This window comes from Macrotis lagotis, chromosome X (assembly GCF_037893015.1).
Source record: "Macrotis lagotis isolate mMagLag1 chromosome X, bilby.v1.9.chrom.fasta, whole genome shotgun sequence".
Lineage (NCBI taxonomy): Eukaryota > Metazoa > Chordata > Mammalia > Peramelemorphia > Peramelidae > Macrotis > Macrotis lagotis.
In genome coordinates, this window is record NC_133666.1 from 225,945,529 (window position 1) to 225,966,429 (window position 20,901).

The 20,901-nt window shown below is 35.2% G+C and overlaps 1 long non-coding RNA gene across 2 annotated transcripts in view; it reads right to left on the reverse strand.

Moving 5' to 3' along the window:
* Window positions 1-10,230, reverse strand: part of LOC141498270 (uncharacterized) — a 132,113-nt gene extending 121,883 nt beyond the window's left edge. For both annotated transcript variants that reach the window (XR_012471598.1, XR_012471599.1), the window contains exon 1: window positions 10,178-10,230. This is a non-coding gene — a long non-coding RNA (uncharacterized LOC141498270). The remainder of the gene's footprint in view (window positions 1-10,177) is intronic.
* Window positions 10,231-20,901: the final 10,671 nt, after the last annotated feature.

Below are 20,901 nucleotides of genomic sequence, written 5' to 3' on the forward strand. Positions count from 1 at the left end.
CTCTTTGGGTTGATCGAACAGCAGATTACTATAATCATCTCCTGCTTTTACACCTAGTCTATTCCACTGGTTCACCACTCTATTTCTTAGCCAATACCAAACAGTTTTGATGACTGATGCTTTATAATATAATTTTAGATGAGGTAGGGCAAGCTCCCTTCTTTTGCACTTTTTTTTCATTAAGCTCCTGGCAATTCTTGACATTTTATTTCTCCATATGAATTTACTTAAAATTTTTTCTAACTCATTAAAGTAATTTTTTGGAATTTTGGTAGGGCACTAAACAGATAGTTTAGTTTTGGTAGAATTGTCATTTTTATTATATTAGCTCTACTTATCCACGAGCAGTTGATATTTGCCCAGTTATTTATTTAAATCTGATTTATTTTGTGTGAAAAGTGTTTTATAATTGTTTTCAAAAAGATTCTGAGTCTGTCTTGGGAAATAGACTTCCAAGTATTTTATATTGTCTGAGGTTAGTTTGAATGAGATTTCTTTTTCTAGTTCTTCCTGCTGTATCTTGCTAGACATACAGAAAAGTTGAGGATTTATGAGGCTTTATTTTATAACCTGCAACTTTGCTAAAATTGCTAATTGTTTCTAGTAGTTTTTTGGATGATTTCTTGGGATTCTCTAGGTAGACCATCATGTCATTTGCAGAGAGTGAGAGTTTTGTCTCCTCCTTCCCAATTCTAATTCCTTCAATTTCTTTTTCTTCTCTTATTGCTGAGGCTAACATTTCTAATACAATATTGAATAGTAGTGGTGATAATGGGCACCCTTGTTTCACCCCTGATCTTATTGGGAATTCCTCTAGCCTCTCCCCATTGAATATAATGCTTTTTGATGGTTTCACATAGATACTGCTAATTATTTTAAGGAACAGTCCATTTATTCCTACACTCTCTAGTGTTTTTAATAGGAATGGATGCTGTATTTTGTCAAAAGCTTTTTCAGCATCTATTGATATGATCATATGATTTCTGATAGATTTGTTGTTGATATAATTGTGTATACTAACAGCTTTGCTAATATTGAACCAACCCTGCATTCCTGGAATAAATCCTACTTGATTATAATGTATTATCCTGGTGATAACTTGTTGTAATCATTTTGCTAAGATTTTATTTAAGATTTTTGCATCTATATTCATCAGGGAAATAGGTCTATAATTTTCTTTCTCTGTTTTAACTCTTCCTGGTTTAGGTAACAGTACCATATTGGTTTCATATAAAGAGTTAGGCAGAGTTCCATCTTTCCCTATTTTTCCAAAGAGTTTATATAGAATTGGAACCAATTGTTCCTTAAATGTTTGCTAAAATTCACTTGTGAATCCATCAGGCCCTGGAGATTTTTTTTTTAGGGAGGTCAATGATGGTTTGTTGAATTTCTTTTCCTGAGATAGGGTTGTTTAGGTATTTAATCTCTTCTTCATTTAACCTGGGCAACTTATATTTTTGTAAATATTCATCCATTTCACTTATATTATCAAATTTATTGGCATAGAGTTGGGCAAAATAATTTTGAATTATTACTTTAATTTCATCCTCATTGGTGGTGAGTTCACCTTTTTCATTTATGATACTAGCAATTTGGTTTTCTTCTTTCTTTTTTAATCAAATTGACCAGAGGTTTATCAATTTTACTGGTTTTGTCATAATACCAACTTTTGGTTTTATTTATTAATAGTTATTTTGCTTTCAATTTTATTAATTTCTCCTTTAATTTTTAGAATTTCTAATTTGGTATTTAATTGGGGATTTTTGATTTGTTCTTTCTCTATTTTTTTTAGTTGCATGTTTAGTTCATTGATTTCCTCTTTCTCCAATTTATTCATGTAAGCATTTAGAGCTATAATATATCCCCTGAGAGTTGCTTTGAATGAATCCCAGAATGGCAGACTCCCATTTTTGATAAATATCCATCTTTTCCCCTGGAAGAGAAGGCTCAGCTTTGCCAGATAGTGTATTTTTGGTTGCATTCCATACTCCCTTGTTCTTCAGAATGTCTCATTCCAAGCCCTTTGATCCCTTAATGTTGATGCACACAGGTCCTGTGTAATCCTTACTGTGCTTCTTTGGTATTTAAATTGTTTCTTTCTGGCTGCTTGCAGGACTTTCTCTTTTATCAGATAGTTATGAAATTTGGCCACAAATTCCTTGGTGTTTTCATTTTAGGATCTCTTTCTGGAGGGGATTGATGTATTCTTTCATAACTATTTTGCCCTCTAGTTCCATAATATCAGGGCTATTTTTCATCACTAAATCCTGTAATATTTAGTCCAGACTTTTTTTTCTCTTAAATGTTTTCAGGAAGCCCTATAATTCTCAGGTTGACCCTTCTCAATCCATTCTTGAGATCAGTGATTTTGCTGATGAGGTATTTCACATTTTCTTCTTTTTTTTGATCTTTTAGTTTTGTTTAACAGAATCTTGTCTCATGAAGTCATTAATTTCCACAGATTCCTATCTTTTTTTAAGAGAAGAATTTTCTTCATTTACCTTTTGCAACTCCTTTTCCAATTGGTTAATCCTATTTTTGAAGGAGTTTTCCATTTTCCCAAGTTCAGTTTTGAGAGATTGTTTTCTTTTTTGCATTTGTCCAATTGAGGATTTTAGAGAGTTATTTTCCTTTTGCATTTTTGCTCAATTGATGATCTTAGAGAGTTATTCCCATTTTGCATTTGTTCAATTGTATTTTCCAAGGATTTGTTTTCTTGTTGTGAGATGTTAATTTTCTCCTGAATTTCTTTCCCCAATTTTTCCAATTGATTTTTAAACTCCTTCCTGATTTCTTTAAGGAAGTCTTTCTGTGCTGGAGACCAGTTCATATTCTCCTCAGAAGTGCACTATCTCTATGGGTTAGAATCTATTTATTATAAATATTTTCTCATGGGACCCTGTTTTTGCTGGCCTTCCTTCATTTTTCTAGGATCTTGTTTTGGTGGGGAGGGGTTGGCTCTCAGAGGTTTGCTTTTGAGAATGCTGGAGGCTTTGTTTACTTTGTTTAGTAATTCCAAGGGCCGGGAGGGTAGGGAGGGAGGGAGTAGGGATTGAGGAGGGCCAGAAGAGTCTGAGTTGACCTTGAACAATGGGCTGGGCCCTAGGGGAGGGAGTTATTCTCCTTTTCAGCTGAGTGAACTCTATTGCCCAAACCTGAGCCTGAGAGGGTGAGGGGGCATTACTGTTCATTCTGGGAAGAGGACTCTGTTAAAAGTATGGTGCTCAGTTCCCTTGCCCAGTTAGTCATTTTCCAGGCATGCTCTGTTTTGCAATTCCCCCTTCTATTCACTGGGGCTCACTAGACCTCCTCCTCCCTCCCCCCACCAGAAGACCTTGTTGATAGGTATTTTTCTCCTACCTTCTCTTTCTGGGTTTTGTCAACTGAATTTCTTTTAAGAGGGTTCTTTCATGTTATTTTTGAGGGGGGAACCAGAAGCACTTAGAACAGTGCCTGTCTTTGCTCTGCCATCTTGGTTTAAAGTCCAAAAAAAAGTGGAATATTGTCTTTTTAAAAATAGATGCTCATTATAAAAATCCAAAAACCAAAGGGAGAAAATCTGGTGATTTCAGCATTTATCTCAATCTCAATCAAGTCAAATCACAGAAATAATATTGTTGTTAGAGACTACTAGAGACTACTTGAATAGAGAGAAGAAATAAAGAAAGAGCTCTAGAAATAGGTCAAAAGCCTAGCATGGAATCTTTAGACAGTAATAATTGGGAAACTTTAATTATGTGACTAACTACTGTTTATCTCTTTTCCCAAAATAGAGGAATAGTGTTTTTGTTTATTTGCCATTGTGTGGTTAATACTTGATTAAGAAAAGTTTCTGTATTTGCATACAATTGGCTGAATCTTGAGGTGTTCATATTAAATATTACTCTTTGGCTAATTTTCCTGTGAACATCACAATTTGATTCATTTTAAGAAGGATTCCCAGCTCCCATTCAACTATTCATGTTGACTAGACACTGACCATCAAAATGATTTTAGTGAATCCATCCAGACAAGTGAAGTACTTGTCCATAAATAGTCACCACAACTAATCTAATAAATAAATCTAAGAGTTGATCTTAGAAAAAAACAATAAAATAGATCAATTTTTTGGTTAATTTGATTTAAAAAATGAAGACATAAAACAAAATTACCTGTATCAAAGTTCAAAGAGTGAGTTCACCAAAATGAGGAATAAATTAAAGATCTGATAATCTAAGTGAAATAGATGAATATTTACAAAAAATTAAATTGCTCAAATTAACAGAAAAGGAATTATAAATAAATAAATAACCCCATTTCAAAAAAGAAATTGAATAAAATATCAATGAATTCCTTAAGAAAAATTTCCCAGAAGGATTTACAATTGAATTCTATAAAACATTTAAAGAACATTTCCAATTCTCAATAAACTATTTGAAAAAAATAGGTGAGGAAGTTCTGTCAGATTCCTTTTACGGCGCCAATATGGCGCTGATACCTAAACTAGAAAAATGAAAACAGAGAGAAAAAAAATTTATAGACTAATTTCCCTAATGAATATTGAAGCAAAATTTTTAAATTAAATATTAGTAAAGAGATTACATCAAATTATTAAAAGGATAATATACTATGATCATGTAGGATTTATACTAGAAATACAGGAGTGATTCAATATTAGGAAAAATATGAGTATAATTAACCATTTTGATAACAAAACTAGCAGAAATTATATGATTATTTTAATAGATGCTCAAAGAACTTTTGGCAAAATATAACACTTATTCTCATTAAAAACATAGGGCATATGAATAAAAGGAGTTTTCCTTAAAATGACAGTTTCCATCTAAAACCAATAAGATTAGAGGTAAAAAAGGAAACCTATTATTCAATATTGTATTAGAAATGTTAACTTTAACAATAAGAAGAGAAAAAGAATTTGAAGGAATTAGAAATGGCAAAAAAAGAAACAGAAGGCTCACTCTTTGCAGATGGTATAATGATATATTTAGAGAATCTTACAAAATCAATTAAAACTACTTGAAACAATAAACAACTTTAGCAAAGTTACAGGATATGAAATAAACCCATATAAATCATCTATATATTACTAGCAAAGAATTGCAGAAAAAAGATAGAAAGAGAAATTCTATTTAAAGGGATTGTAGATAACATAAAATTCTTGGGAATCCATTGCCAAGAAAAAGCCCAGAAACTATATGAAGACAGTTATAAAACACTTTTCACAAAAATAATATCAGATCTAAATAATTGGGAAAATATCACTTGCGGTAGAATTAATATAATAAAAATGAAAATTCTGCCTAAATTAAGTTACTTATTCAGTGCCAAAACTATCATTTTACAGAGCTTGAAAAATTGTAACAAAAATCATCTGGATGAATAAAATGACATGAGCATCAAAGGAACTAATGAAAAAAAATCAAAGGAAGGTAGTCTAACCATACTATTTTTTTTTTTGTTTTTTAAAAATGTTTTATCCATTTTTCCAATTACATACAATGGTAGTTTTTAACCATTCATTTTTTTGCAAGGTTTTGAGTTTTACACTTTTTCTCCTTCCCTCCCTTCCTTCCCCTTTCCCCCTGATAGAAATTGACCTGATACAGGCTTTACATTTGTAACCACACTAGACATAGATTGAAACTGAATGGGTTGTGAGAAAAGAATCAGATCCAAATGGAAGAAAGAAAAAATTAGAGATACCAAATAATACATAATACATAAGACTACTTTTAAAAATTGAAGATAATAAGCTTTGTCTTCATTTAAATATCCTAGTTTCTTCTTTGAATATGGATATTTCTATCACAAGTCCTTTAAAATTGTCTTTGATTTATATACTGCTGAAATGAATGAGTCCCTCCAGTTGATCATTACCCCATGTTGTTATTAGTGTGAATAATGTTCTTCTGGTTTGGCTCATTTCACTCAGCATCAATTCATGCAAGTCTTTCCCGGTTTTTCTGAAATCCCATCCCTCTTGTATGTTCCATCACATGCATATACCACAATTTGTTCAGTCATTCCCCAATTGGTGGACATTCCCTCAATTTCCAATTCTTTGCCACTATGAAAAGAGCTGCTATGGATAGTTTTGAACATGTGGGAATATTTTCCCTTTTCAAGATCTCTTCAAGATTTAGATCCAGTAATGGTATTGCTGGATCAAATAATACTATTTCTAAAATTAAATTATTCAGTAGCAGTCATAAAAGCTTTTTGATATGGATTAAGAAATAGAGTGGTGGTAATCCAGATTAGGTATAAAAGAATAAGAATCAGTAGTAACTGATTTTAGTAATCTGCTGTTGGATAAATCCAAAGGTTCTAGTTTGTGGGATAAAAATTCACTCTTTAACAAAACCTGCCGGGAAAATTGGAAAATAGTATGGCAGAAAATAGACACAAACCCACATCTTACATCCTAGACTAAGATATAGGTGTAGGATTGAGACATAAATGATGATACCATAAACCAGTTGAAGAACAATTTATCTGAGAGCTCTATGGAAAGGGGAGGAGTTTATGACCAAACAAGAGATAGAGGAAATTATAAAATGTGAAATGGACATTTTTGATTACATTAAATTAAAAAGTTTTTTTCTCAAAGTCAAAGTAGCCAAGATTAACAAATGCAGGATGTTGGTAAACAGTTTTTCTAGGTAGCATTTCTAATAAAGGATTCATTTCTAATATATATATGGAGAGAGAGAGAGAGAGAGAGAGAGAGAGAGAGAGAGAGAGAGAGAGAATGGAATCATGTTTATAAGATATTTTCCAATTAATAATGGTCAAAGGATATGAACAGGCAGTTTTCAGCTGACAAAATTAAAGCTATCTATAGGCAAATGTAAAAAATGCTCTAAATCATTATTGATTAAAGAAATACAATTCTGAAGTACCAATTCACACCTATTAGACTGGCCAACATGATAAAAAAGGAAAATGATCAATGTTGGAGGGGAGGTGGCAAAACTGGAAACATGCATTGTTGGTGGAGTTGTGTACTGATTCAACTATTCTGGAGAGCAATTTAAAACTATGTTCCAAGGGAAATAAAACTGTGCATATATTTGATCCAGCAATACAATTACTAGGTCTGTATCCCAGAGAGATCCTAAAAAAAGATAAATGGCCCGCATGTACAAAAATATTTATAGCAACTCTTTTTGTAGTGTCAAAGAATTGGAAATTAAGGGAATGCCCATCATTGGGGATTAGCTAAACAAGTTGTGATATATGGACATGATGGAGTACTATTGTTCTGAAAGAAATCATGAAAGGGCAGATTTCATTAAAAAAAGTCTTATTCTGAAAATATGAACTGATGATGAGTGAAGTGAGAAAAAAACAGGAGAACCTTGTAAGCATTAATAGCAACATTGTGTGATGGACAAATATGATAGATATAGGCCTTCCCAGCAGTACAATGATCAAAGACAATTCTAATGGACTTAGTTGGAATTCTGAAGGACTTAGTTGGAAAATATCCATTCACCCTAAGACAAAGAACTATGGAGTCTGAATGAACCAAAGTTCACTATTTTCCATTTTTAAAATTTGTTTTATGCTCTAGGTTGTTTTTGTTCCCTATCATGGTTTGTTTTCCTTTTTCTGTTCTGATTCTTCTTTTACAACATGAGAAATATGAAAATATATTTAACATAGTTGTTCATGTATAACCTTATCAAATTATTCACTATTAAAGGGTCAGGGGATAGAAGAGAGGGAAAGGGAAAAATGTGGAACTAAAAATATTACAAATACAATATGAATTTTTAAAACTATCTTTTCATATAGCTGAAAAAATAAATGTGTGTAAAAAGAAAAAAAACAATATTCACCACAACTCTCCTTCCCTGAGAAAGGGCTCAGACACCTAGGTAATAGTCAATACTTATAGTCCTAACATTTATTTTAACCAGTTCTTCCATCCTAGCTAGGAAGAAATAGACTAAATAGTTGACCAGTCTTCCTGAATCATCACATAATCATCACTCCAAATGAAGAGTAAATTCCAAGCTTTCTTCTTCCTGTTCAGGCCCTGTCTCTAGCTTTTCCTTAGGTCTGACTCCAACTCTATTGCTGCCAATTTATCAATGTGAGCTCAAACTCATCCAGCATTTACCTTGACCAAGGTATTTAAACATGCTCTGACACTACTTTTACTTGCTCTTAAATATTAAGGTATATGGTTCCCTGGGGGCATATCTTTCCTTGGAATACACAGTGCTCTTGGGTATCCTCTAAGGAACCATCTCCCAGTGCATCTTTTTGCTTGATCTTCCCACAGTCATATGTCTGTCATATGCACATATATTTATTTTTAAAAGTTATTTCTGAAGTGCAGTCCAGTGATATGAACTAGCCAGGGTACCAATTTAATAACTCAGGACAAATACAGATACCTTTAAGTAGAGAAAACATCAGTTCCAGGACAACACCTTCAGCAGTTATCAACAAAGTCCAAGGACAATGTCTTTCATCATCCCAGACAATATTTTAATTTATTATTTCCAAAGGAAGAGAAAGAAATGCAAAGATATTTGTTCTGTATCTAGTTCTCACAAAAACAAAGGAACTGACTGAAATGGAAATGAATTTGTAGGAGTGATTGCTGAAATTGTCTGGGATCTTTGATAAATTTAGAGAATAAGAGTGATGTCACAGAATTGCAGAAGGATAAATGGTACTTGATATAAAAAGGTAGAGGATAGAATCTTCAAACCATAGAAAGATCTGTAAACATTTATGAAAGGAGGCAGTGACCACAAAGAATCAGCATGTGGCTTCATCAAAAAATAGGCTATCCCTCCATGTCCTTTTTTAAAAAAAATTAAAATATATTTAAGACAATGGAGTTAAGTGATTTGTCCAATATCACATAGCTAGATAATTATTAAGTGTCTGAGGTCAAATTTGAATTCAGGACCTCCTAACTCCAGGGTCAGTGCTCTATCCACTGCACCACCAAGCTGCCTCCACTTCATGTCCTTTTTTGAGAGAATTGCTGTCATGGCAGATCAGGAATATACATCTTTTCTTGACTTTATTAGAGCATTGGACACATTCTTGTATGTAAAGGTTAGAATAATAGGAGAGATGACATTACAGTTAAGATGACTGAATAACTGATTACATGACCAGAGCCCTAAAGTAGTCATTAACACTTTCATGTTAACTCAGAATGAAATTCTGATGAAATGCCTCAGGGATCTGTATTTAGCCCTATCCTGTCTACACTTTCATCAAGTACATGGATAAAGTCATATAGATAGGCTAGGAATAGAAATCAGTTTGGGGAGCTTACTAAATGAGGAAATTCCCTATTCTAATGCATGTAGACATCTTTTTCTGCAAATCATGGTTGTATAGTTGCTTAGCTCAAAGTGAGGTTAATTAATTTGCACAGGATTATATGGCAAATATATGTCAGCAGTCAAACTTTAATTCATGTCTTCTTAACTTTGAGGCTGCTTATCTAGGAAGACAAACAGTTATGTTTTTCTGATTAATAAATGATGTAAAACCAGGAAGGATTGAGTCAGGATCAAAAAATACCTTGCCAGGCTAAAACATGGGATGCAGCTTATAATTTAAAATGCAATATCAATAAATGAAATATCACCTTAAACAATCACATTCATGAGTGTAAGACAAGAGGGGAATGAATAGGAAGCAGTCATCTAAAAAAAAAGAAATTTTTACTTGACTGTCAACTAGGTAGTGCAATAGATAATGTGCTGGGCCTGCAGTCAGGAAATCCTAAGTTCAGACTCACAGATACTCATAATTTGTGTATCTCAGGGCAAGTCACTTAATATCAGATTGCCTCAATATCCTCATCTGCAAGATGGAAATAATAAGAGTACCTACCTTGCTGGGTTGATGTGAAGATCAAATGAATAATAATTGTAAAATACTAAGCACAGTGTCTTGTACATAATGAATGCTATATAAATGTTATCATTATTAGTTATGTGGCCATAGGCAAGTCACAATCTCTGTTTGCCTCAGTATTTTTCAATGTAAAATATAGATAACAACAGTACCTACTATTGCACAGGGTTGCTGTGAGGATTAGATGAGATAATATTGTAAAGTACTCAGTAAGTAGCTGGCACTAAAGGTGCTAAATATATGCTCCTTCCCTCCTTTCCCTCTCTTCTTTCCTCACCTTGTGAAATCAATGAGTCAATAGTGTGATATGATGGCAAACAAAGTAACAAGACTGAATTCAGAGAGGCAGACCGTTTAGAATTAGAGCATTGAAATTTCTGAGCATTCTGTTCTGATCATGTCTAAGTGTTGGGTTCAACTCTGGGCACCATCTTTTAGGAAAGGCATCAATGAGATGAAGCTATTTGAGTTCATGTTGTATAAAGACTGTCAAAGACAGACCCAGAAAGAATGTGGGGAAGTTTTGGTGATATAGATTTTGGCTTGATAGAAGGAAAACTTCCCAGCCTCCTTAAGGCTGTCCAAAAGTAAAATGAGCTTTTTAAGGAGGGAGTCAGTTTCCTCTCCTTGGAGCGTTTCTAAGAAGGGCTGCATCATCATCATTTATTGAAAACAAGAAATTATTTTCTAGTTGAATGACATCATCTCTCTTTTGACATTTAGTGTTTCCTTTATACTTTTCAAACTTGCATCCTTGTTTCCCAGCTATTTGGATGGTGAAATATTCTGGATACATTTTAGCCTGATGTCTCAGTGGTTATCGGTATGCCTTTCTACCAGAAAGATTATAAAGAAAAAATACTGAATCTGCCAATTTAGTTTTGTCCACTCCCTAAGATATATATTTATGATCTTTAAAAGATCCACATCACTATAGATTGACATGTTGATTATCATTGAAGGTAGATATTAAGTTACTGAAGTCTGTAAATTCAAAGGTATGAGGGAAAATGTAATTGGAGGTAATTCTGTCTAAGATGTCAATTTAAGTACAGTTCAGATGTAGTCTTTATCTCCATAGATGGTGCTATTGTGTGGCCTGATGAATAAAGATCTGAGTAAGCAATATATGTATATGTATGTACATACATATATGTTTATAAATATATGTTGTCAGATTATATAAAGGACACTGGATTTAGTCAGTTGATCTGTATCTAATACCCCCCTGCACCTGTGATCTCAACAAGTCACTCTATTTGGGTCACAACTTTTTTATTTGAAATTTGAGGAAATTGCTCTCTGTTAGTTGTCACATTGCAAAATTTTATGATATTACTCCATTCCTTGGCTACCTGGACCTTTCAAATCATGCTACTTATGCTTGTTTATTTAATTTTGCAACAAGAATGAATGAAAATCTTACCTATTTATTCTATTCATTTTTTCTCATCAGTTCTTTCTCATCTTGGAGTCACAGGTGAGAGTTGAATGACTGGTAGACACCAAACATGGTTGAGCAGCCTTGGAAAGGGCTCAGTAAGCCCTCATACTAGAGGTGTCTTCTCTAAACATCTGGGCAAGTATGACCTGAGCAAGCCACCTAACCTCTGTTTGCCTTACTCCACTGCCATACCCTGGTAAACCATCAAAGCAGATGGGCTAAACTAGATTGGTAACCCTCAAACCCAATGGGGTGTTAAGGGGATGTCTACCCCAAGAGTAAGAAGACTTCCCTCAGTGGAATTGATGGATGGGAATAATTTATTTCAAGGTCTGTGGAGGTAGCTAAGCAGATACTATGAAGGACTTAGAGCTTGATCAGACACTAAAGATGCCAAGGCTCTGTACTGTATCCCAGGACATTGCCAGGCATCTTGACTCTTGACCTTCTACTGTTCTTTGATGACTTTGAAAGCAATAATGAGACTGATGACTTTGCACACCTCTGCCTCACTTACATTGAATTCAGGGGCAAGTCAAGATATGATATCACTGGCTCTCTTTGAAAAGGAAGGATCAACAACAACAACAAATGTGTCTGGTCCTGAATTTGAACTTAGGTTTTCCTGACTCAGAATCAGTGCTCTATTCATTTAGCCACTTAGCTGCTTTCTGCCCAAAGAATAGATTGCTTCACAAGAAAAGGAACAATGAAGGTTGTGAGCTTTCCTAAGTCTGCTTGCCTCAGAGAAAAACTTCAACCTGTTTATAACCACTATTCTATTTAATCCATGGTCTAGGAATTTATTTTTTAGTCACATCTTTCCCTCCCATTAAAGAACTTTAAAAGATATAGATGATAGTTTAGAAAAAAAAGCAAGGAATTTGTTCAGACGACTTAAACTTTCAATTGGATTTAGGACAAATCTTTCCCCCACCACCCCAAACCCAGAATATCGATTCTTCTTCATCTTGTTGTTCAGTCATGTCCAACTCTTCATGATCCCATTTTACAATTTCTTGCCAAAGATCTTGGAGTAGTATATTGTTTTTTTCATTTTCATTTTTACAAATGAGGAACTAAGACAAATAGGTTTAATGACTTGCTCAGGGTTACACAGCGTCTGTCTGAGGCCAGATTTGAACTCACAAAGACGAGTCTTCATGATTCTAGTCCCTGGCACTCTAAAAATTTTGTCACCTAGCCAAATCTGTATCTCCTTTGTATCTAACCACAAACCATTCACTGGCTCTTTCCCTGTTCACAATTAAGAACAAACACAAATCAAATAGTTATGACCTTTCATAGTTTTAGATCAATAAGACAAAATTGGAGATATTTCTGAAAATCTGAACAATGTTAAGAACAGAAAACCTTGAAATAAATGAGTGAAGAGGGGTAGAGGGAAGAAAGGAGAAGTTAAAAAACTTCCCTTTCTTTTTTGCAGATCTCAATTCTAGTTCATTTTAGTCATACCTTCTCCTTAGGGAGATTTGATAGGTAGAGGCCATAAACTTGAAGGCAAATCAAACCACATAGATAACAGCCACAATCTCAGGCTCACATATATATCTTCTGTTGAATAACCTTTCTCTCTTTACATAATTACCACTCCACAATCTGCTGTTATGCTTAGGCTTCCATGCTTTCTCTCTTTTGAGTGAAACTTAAACTAATGTTTCTGAATTGAATATTCTTGCAATCTTGGGATCCTTCCCCTTTTGTTGAGCCGAACTCATTCACATCTGTAGGGAATACAATAATCAGAAGTCTATGAACTAAGTATCTGGAAGCCCATCTCTCTGCCTGAAGAAGGGTTGGTACACCTCAAGCTTGCTTATGTCTGTATCTATGGTCTAATTGCCTTTTACTCTTGCATCATGCCTTCACCACAAAAGTTATCCAGTGAATTCAGGCAAAAACAAATGCTCTAGTCCTTCCTTAATTATCCATAGTTCTGGAAAATTCATGTTTATGTTAAATCATCCAACACAACTTTTGAGGTCATTTTCAGCTGTGTGGAGCTGAGCACATGATGAAACAGTGGGGCCAGGGTTTTTGCAGTACTCAAAGGTCTGTTACCGTTTCTTCTGCAGCATCTAACTGGGATATAAAATTTCCCTCCAGGCTGACTGTTGACATATACTCTGCCTCAGAAGGAACCATTACCATCTGTCATGTTACCAATCTGAGGATAATAAGGATGTCTCGGACATGTGGGTTGGAAAGAAATCACTTTATTCAAATGGAAACAAATCTAAATAATAAAAATTCAGTGGGAGGGTTGCTAAATTTTCCCAGAGATTCTTGAAGCCTTTTGGAAGCATATGAATCATTTTAGTAGTAATTTTTTCTTCTTTTTCCTAACTCTACCAATTTAAAAATATCATACAGGCAGGACTGCTGTTTTTAACTCCCCCTATCCTTCCAGGGGGCTGTCTGCAGGGGTTTGCCTGCAGGTAGGTCACCGGCAGCCAATGCAAATCAGGACAGTGCCTCTAAAACAGCAGATTACCTATGGGAACCTTGCAGCACAGGTAGATTTTAGAACAGTAATCTGGTAGAAAAAACAAATACAGAATGTTGAAACAAAACAGACTATATATATAATACAAATGCATATATACATATATTTTGTTTTAGGCATGTATATTTATTGTTTGTGATTTTGCTTTAAAACAAGGCAAGATTTCTTTCTCTCTCTCTCTCTAACCTATTCTTATCCCCCTCCCCCACAATCATGACAGCTGGGTTGGTGGACTGTTTTCAAGATTTCCAACATAGACAGGTATAATGGGTTGAGTTAAGGAGGGAGTGAAAAGCCTTAACTCTAAAGTTCTGTCTACTGTCAGAACTTTAATGTTATCTTAACATCCACTTTGTTTAATAATCCTTTGGCCAATAGACATAAATAAAGTATAAATATATGTCTGACTGAAATGAATTAGTTTCCTAACAGGTGAAAGAATGCTTGCCAAGATTATGTAGAGATCTGGTCAGTATACATAATGTGGTGCATTAGAGAATAGTCTGGCTACTCATTGTTCTATGAATAGATATAGATTTAGCATTTACCTGAGCCTTTGAATAGAATGAAACAGTAGTGGGGAGCCGAGATTCCTCTTTAGGTTTGATTTTTGTTAACACTTTCACATCAATTTATTGTGTTTCTAACTAATATCAGAAAAAAAATGTGTTCCCTCTATCAAGGATTAATTTGAACTTTTTTGTAATTGTTCCTGCTCTATGTGAACTCATCACAGATAAGATCAGCACCATTAGTTGGTAGATTACTCACAGGTGAAAATGCTATTTTGAGACTTCCTCCCTCCTTCCCTCCCTCCCTCCCTTCCTTCCTCCCTTCCTTCCTTCCTCCCTTCCTTCCTTGTCTCTTTCTCTTTCTCATTCTATCTTTGTCTCTCTCTGTTTTTGTCTCTCTGTCTCTGACTCTTGTCTGTCTGTCTCCTTTTCTCCCTCTCCACTTCTCCTGTAGCTGGTTGATCTGATACCTGAAAGAAAGTAGGAAGATATCAGAAAGAGTATTTTAGCCGTGGAGCAAAGATATGGGACTCCAACTGTTCAAAGCTCAGAAATAAAGCAATTGTAAGTTTTCTATTGGAAATAGCCAAGAGGCTAGTCTGACTGGTATGAGAATGAATGAAGAGGGACAATGTAAAATTAATTTGCAAAGGTAGGTTGGTACTAGACATGAAACATGGCGATAGACCATAACAAACAGGAAAAAAAAGTATTGTTTTTGGAGAAGCAATGGGGAGCTACTGAAACTATTTTGAGTGTTAAACCAACATGGTCAGACTTGAATTTTAGGAGTAACAATTTTTCTGTATAGAAAATGGATTAAAGATGTAAAGAAAACAATCAAGTGGCTATTGCCATAGTCTAGACAAAAGGTGATGACACCTATTACTTGTGTGACCTTGGATCAAACATTTTACTTTTTGAGATTCAATTTTTCCCATTTGTAAAATCAGGATAATAATTCTGAATTATCTATCTCTGGAATATTGGGAATATTTGGAACCTCCCCCTGCTCTTGGTTCCAGTGATTACATTTCTCTAGGTGACCCCCAAATCTATATTGTCAATTTCAAACTTCTCCCCAAAACTTCAGCTACATATTTCTAAGATATTTCTGGTTATCTCTCCTCAGATGACCCATTGATAACTTGGACAACATTTTGAGATTTTCTCCCTCCCTCCTCCCTCCTCCCTCCCCTCTACTTATGCCTCTTCCTAATTTCTTAATTTCTATTCATGACACATTCATGATTCATGATCATCTTCCAAATCATCCAGGTCAGAGTCTTGGATTTATCTTCAGGTTCATTTTCTACCTTTTCCTATATATCCACATAGTTGTTAAGTTCTGTTTTGATAGCATCCTGTTGAAAGTTCTTAAAGTCTACTTATTCCTTCTATCAAAATTCTACCATAATCACCCTAGTTACACATAACCTCATCTTTTTCTTGCCTTGTCTGCTATTGTATCCCATCTTTCTGACTTTAGCTCTGCTCTTTCAATCCATCATATTCTTTGCTATTGTAATGCATTTCTCACATCATTTATATCCTTTAAGAGTTACATTCTAACTGGTTGTAAAGACATAAACGCCTACTGGACAAGGGAGAATGACTCAGAAATTACTATTATCCACTAGGTGGCCTAGTGGATTAAGCACCAGCCTTGGAGTCAGGAGTACCTGGGTTCAAATCTGGTCTCAGACACTTAATAATTACCTAGCTGTGTGGCCTTGGGCAAGCCACTTAACCCCATTTGCCTTGCAAAAACCTAAAAAAAATCTTTAGCAGCTACTACAGAATTCAAAAGTTTATCAAATAAACTCACCCTGGCATTCAAGGCCCTAACATCTTAGGCAGCCCTGTCTTTCACATTCTTCTTGTTTTATTCCCTTTCATGTATTCTGTTTATTTAATGAATGAGATGAATATTTGAGAAATCTTACTATTCCTTGGAAACAACAGTGTTTTAAATAGTGCTTCATAAATGTAAACACACTTTTAAAGACAGAATTGTTTCCAAGGAGTAGTAAGATTTCTCAAATATTCATCTCATTCACTTGTATATACAATGCACCAAAAGAAATTGGCTATAACATCTGTGCACTATCAGGTATATCAAGGTATAGCTATAGAAGAATGGAGCTGATTTCTCTAAGCCACATGTGAAATAGTTTTATTTGTATGTAATCACAATATGTTCATGTGCATACAAATGTTTAGATAAATCTTTATGCGTGGTCAATCATTCCAGAATGGAATTAAAGAGATGATAAATGTGCTCTTTACCCTAAGTCAGAAAACCTGCTCTCTATTCACTATTTTGTTGGCCATGGGCAAGTAACAACCTCTCTGAGTTCCAGTTTCTATTATAAATTGGAAACATTTTCACAGTCTATCTCATAGGACTGTTGTAGCAAAACTACTTTGTAAATCAAAGTCCTATGTAAAGATCAGCATTTTTTTCTTTCAGGTTTACTAATTCCAGATTTTTCTTTTCTAGAGTTCATCTTCCAAGAAAGTCAGATGGGGTGGGAAAATTTTTTGCTATTCAAGTATTATCCAACTAGAAGTCAGTAACCATACATTGAGTTGGGATATTATATATATTTGTTGCATGTTCTACATATCTAGGCTTGCAAACATACCCCAAATAATGGAATTTTAAGAGGGATAATTCTCTCCCCTAAGCAACATTTTCTTTGTAGTTCTAGCAAGGTTTTCATTGGTTTAATGATCTACTGCAGAATGGGAATATGTCGCCAGAAAAGTAGGGTGCATGTAAAACAAAGGAAAATACTATATTCTCCACTTTAGTTAAGGAATAGGGCCATGAGTTTGGAAGGAAGAAAAATTATTGAAATAGCATCTACCTTGAGCTATTTACCTTTAAATCACACAATTATTTCATAGATTTAGTGTTGAGAGGGATTTAAAAATACTTTCCATACAATCCTTTCATTTTTGAGGGTGCTATAGTGGGAAGAGCATTGGGGCCAGAGATCCTGGGGGGGGTGGCAGAGGACTTGGATGCAAATTCTGCCTTCATCTCTCACTACCTGATAGATTGCTACCTATCCCTTAAACCATACTTTCCTAATCTTAGATCCAGCTATAGAGGCTGCATTGAGTGCACAATCATCTGCAAACAGAAGATTGTGCACCAACACTCCCTCCACTTTGGTCTAGGCTTGTAGCCTTTTCTAGTTGAACAATTTGCCATCAGTGTGGTAGCTGACCTTGAGGCCATGTTCATCATAAGTGAAGGCATTTGATAACATGGCTGAAAACGTAATGCTAAAAAGCATGAGAGCAAGAACACATCCTTGCGTCGCTCCATTGATGACTGGGAAATATTGAGAATATCATCCACTATCCAGAACCTGGGCATGCATGCCATCATAAAATTGACATACAATATTGATGGACTTCTCTGGACAACCAAATTTTGTCATAATTTTCCATAAACCCTCATGACTGTCAGTATCAAAGGCCTTGGTCAGATTTACAAATGTTGTATACAGACCTCTGTTCTGTTCCTGGTATTTTTCCTGGAGTTGTTGGACAGCAGACACCATATCAAGTGTTGGTGCACGATCTTCTGTTTGTAGATGATTGTGAATTCAATGTAGCCTCTGAAGCTGAGATACAACAAAGTATGGATCAATTCTCTGCTGCTTGTTCTGATTTTGGTCTAACAATTAAAACTAAGAAAACATAGGTGCTCCATTAGCAATCCATCCATTTGTGGAACCACAGATTATAGCAAATAAAGTTTTGAGTATTGTGGACAAGTTCACTTACCTTGGCAGCGTCCTTTCCAATGAGGCTGATATATACATTGCCAGAACTAGCTCAGTATTTGACGGGCTCCAAAAGAAAGAGTGGTAGAGAATAGGAATTAGACTGACTACCAAGCTAAAGATTTATAGACACACTGTGCTGACCTCATTGCTATATATCTGTGAAACCTGGACAGTCTACCAGCACCATGTCAGGAAATTGAATCACTTCCATTAAATTGTCTTAGGAAGAATCTGAAGATTGCATGGCAGGAGAAGATATCAGACCAGAGGTCCTTTCTCAGGGTAAACTGCCTAGCAATCCAACATTACTATACAGAGTGTAAACAATGCAGAGACTTATGAATATAGAAAAATTATAATCAGAAATGAGTTCTGTAATCTTTTAATGCTGTTAAAATTTGGGAATCTTGTTAAGGGTGTGGTGTCTTATTGTTTCATTGTTTAATGTAAAATTTGTTTCCTGTCTCCTCATTTGCAACACCCAGTCTTCAACCCTCTACCTGGTTTCTATAATGTTACTGGGGGGGGGAAGGATTTTCCCTTTTGCCCTCAGTGCCCAGAGAAGGGGCAAGGCTATAAAAAACTGAGCTGGACTTCTGCTAGGGGATGCTCCTCTCTCTCTGATCTGGTCAACTCTTTCTGACTGTCTTTATCCCTACCTCTCTTTATCTCCCTTTCTCTGTCTCAGTCTCTGACTACCAAGCAACCCTGTGAAGCCTTTTGTTATTCACTCTGTCCTAAAGTGCTTATTGATCCTTTGGGAGGAAAAGATTTTTAACCTGTTTACTTTACTATATTTCATAATAAAATCCAGAGCAGTTTTAAAATCCCAAAGGGAGGGTGCAAATTCTTTCACTTTTCAGTGGACTTAGATCTTCTATCAGTGGCAACACAACTATGATGGGGTGGGCACATTGTTAGAATGCCAGACATACTTGCCAAAAAAAAACCCCCCTATTTTATGGTGAACTCACCCAGGGCAAGAGCTCATAAGAAGGCCAGAAGATGTAATACTGAGACACCCTAAAGGTCTCTTTGAAGAACTTTAAAATTGATTGTATAGCATGGGAGACACTGGCATGGGATTGCCCAGCATGGTCTGCCCTCATCAGTGAGGATGCTGAGCTCTATGAGGAAGGCAGAATTGAAGCAGCTCAAGGGTAATACAACATCTGTTACCCACCCCAGCTGTTTGCATGGACTATTTGTGCCCAGCCTGTGGTAGAGCATTTCAAACTTATATTGGACTGAACAGTTGAACACACTGTAACTTGTCACAAACATAGTGATGACATTTTAGTCTTCTTTGATAAGGAAGGACAAGAACCAACCAACTTTCCTTATCTATAAAGTGAAGGAGCAAGGCTAGAGGGCTTCTAACTTATAACTTTCCTTATAACTTTCAGGTTTTGATCCTAATGATTCAAATGGGGAAACTGAAATCTACAAAGCCTAAATGATCAGCCCATGGTCACACAGAGAGTTAAATAGTAGAGACAGGATTCTCTTCTTACACTCAGTCCAATAAAGAAGCATAAGCTACTAAACTTGTTTTTTTCAACCCATAAAAATAATAGTAAAAGATGCTGTAAATAAAAATGCTGCTTATGAAAAGACTCTTAATAGTAGTATCAGATTGAAACAATTTTGTTGTCTTATACTTATTTATATCAACATACACACCTAATGTGAGCAGAGAGGGAAGATAGTATATATTCTGTCTTTAATCTTTAGGGAAACTGAGAACTAGTTTCCTGCTGTGATTTGCTTCAGAGTTTATGTAGTTTTCTTAATTTTGCCCTGAGGCTGTGGGTTATAGTGGCTTTCATTCATTATTTACCCAAGGCAAGTTTCAGCTCAGTGATTTAAAAGACAAACATTATGTAGCCCATTACTGATACATAGTTAGGTCCAATTTCCTTTAAGTTGCAATCCTTTGTAGATAATAAAGATAATGTGCATTTGGAAGATTCTGTAGAATGAAACTATTTCTTCTGCATCTTGTTAGACAATTTTTATGCTCCCAGACTATTAATGACTTCCATAGATAATTTGTGTCATTTAGGCAAGATGGATTTTCTAAATTACCAATGCAGTTAGAGGAAGAAGTCACAATACACATTCACAGGCTCCCTGTGCACACCCACGCACCCACACCCCAATGTCCTAGTAATCTTGGTGAAATAATAGTTGGTTTTATACACTGTTGTTCTCACTCACAATATCCTTGACAAGGTACTTTGTTAAATTCTCATGAGACCAATATAGCAGGCAAACAGAAATAGAGATGGTTGTTTGGAAAAAAAGATTTCACTATAGAGGCAGTGTAGTTTAAGTAGTGGCCAGGATCACCCTGTTATATCTAGGTAGATAATATATACTTTGGGAGCTAACAGTGACTGAAAGAAGGTCCCTATCCCCAAATCTACCTACTGACTGGTTACTGAACTTTGAGTTTCTAACAATAGTGGATCAAGCTTATGGATTTTAGTATTGCCTTTTTAGGATATCTTTTAAAATGTAAATTTCATTGCCATAAACCCCTAGTGACTGGAGTGGAAAGTTCAGGTAGAGAAGGAAGAGGAGATTATACTTTTTAGTTAGTTCAGAACCATACTTTAGGAGGCCAGAAGCCCTTGCATACCATAATAATGATTATATGCTATGTTATAAGGTAATAAAATATAGATGATGATTTCTTAGCAATAGTGA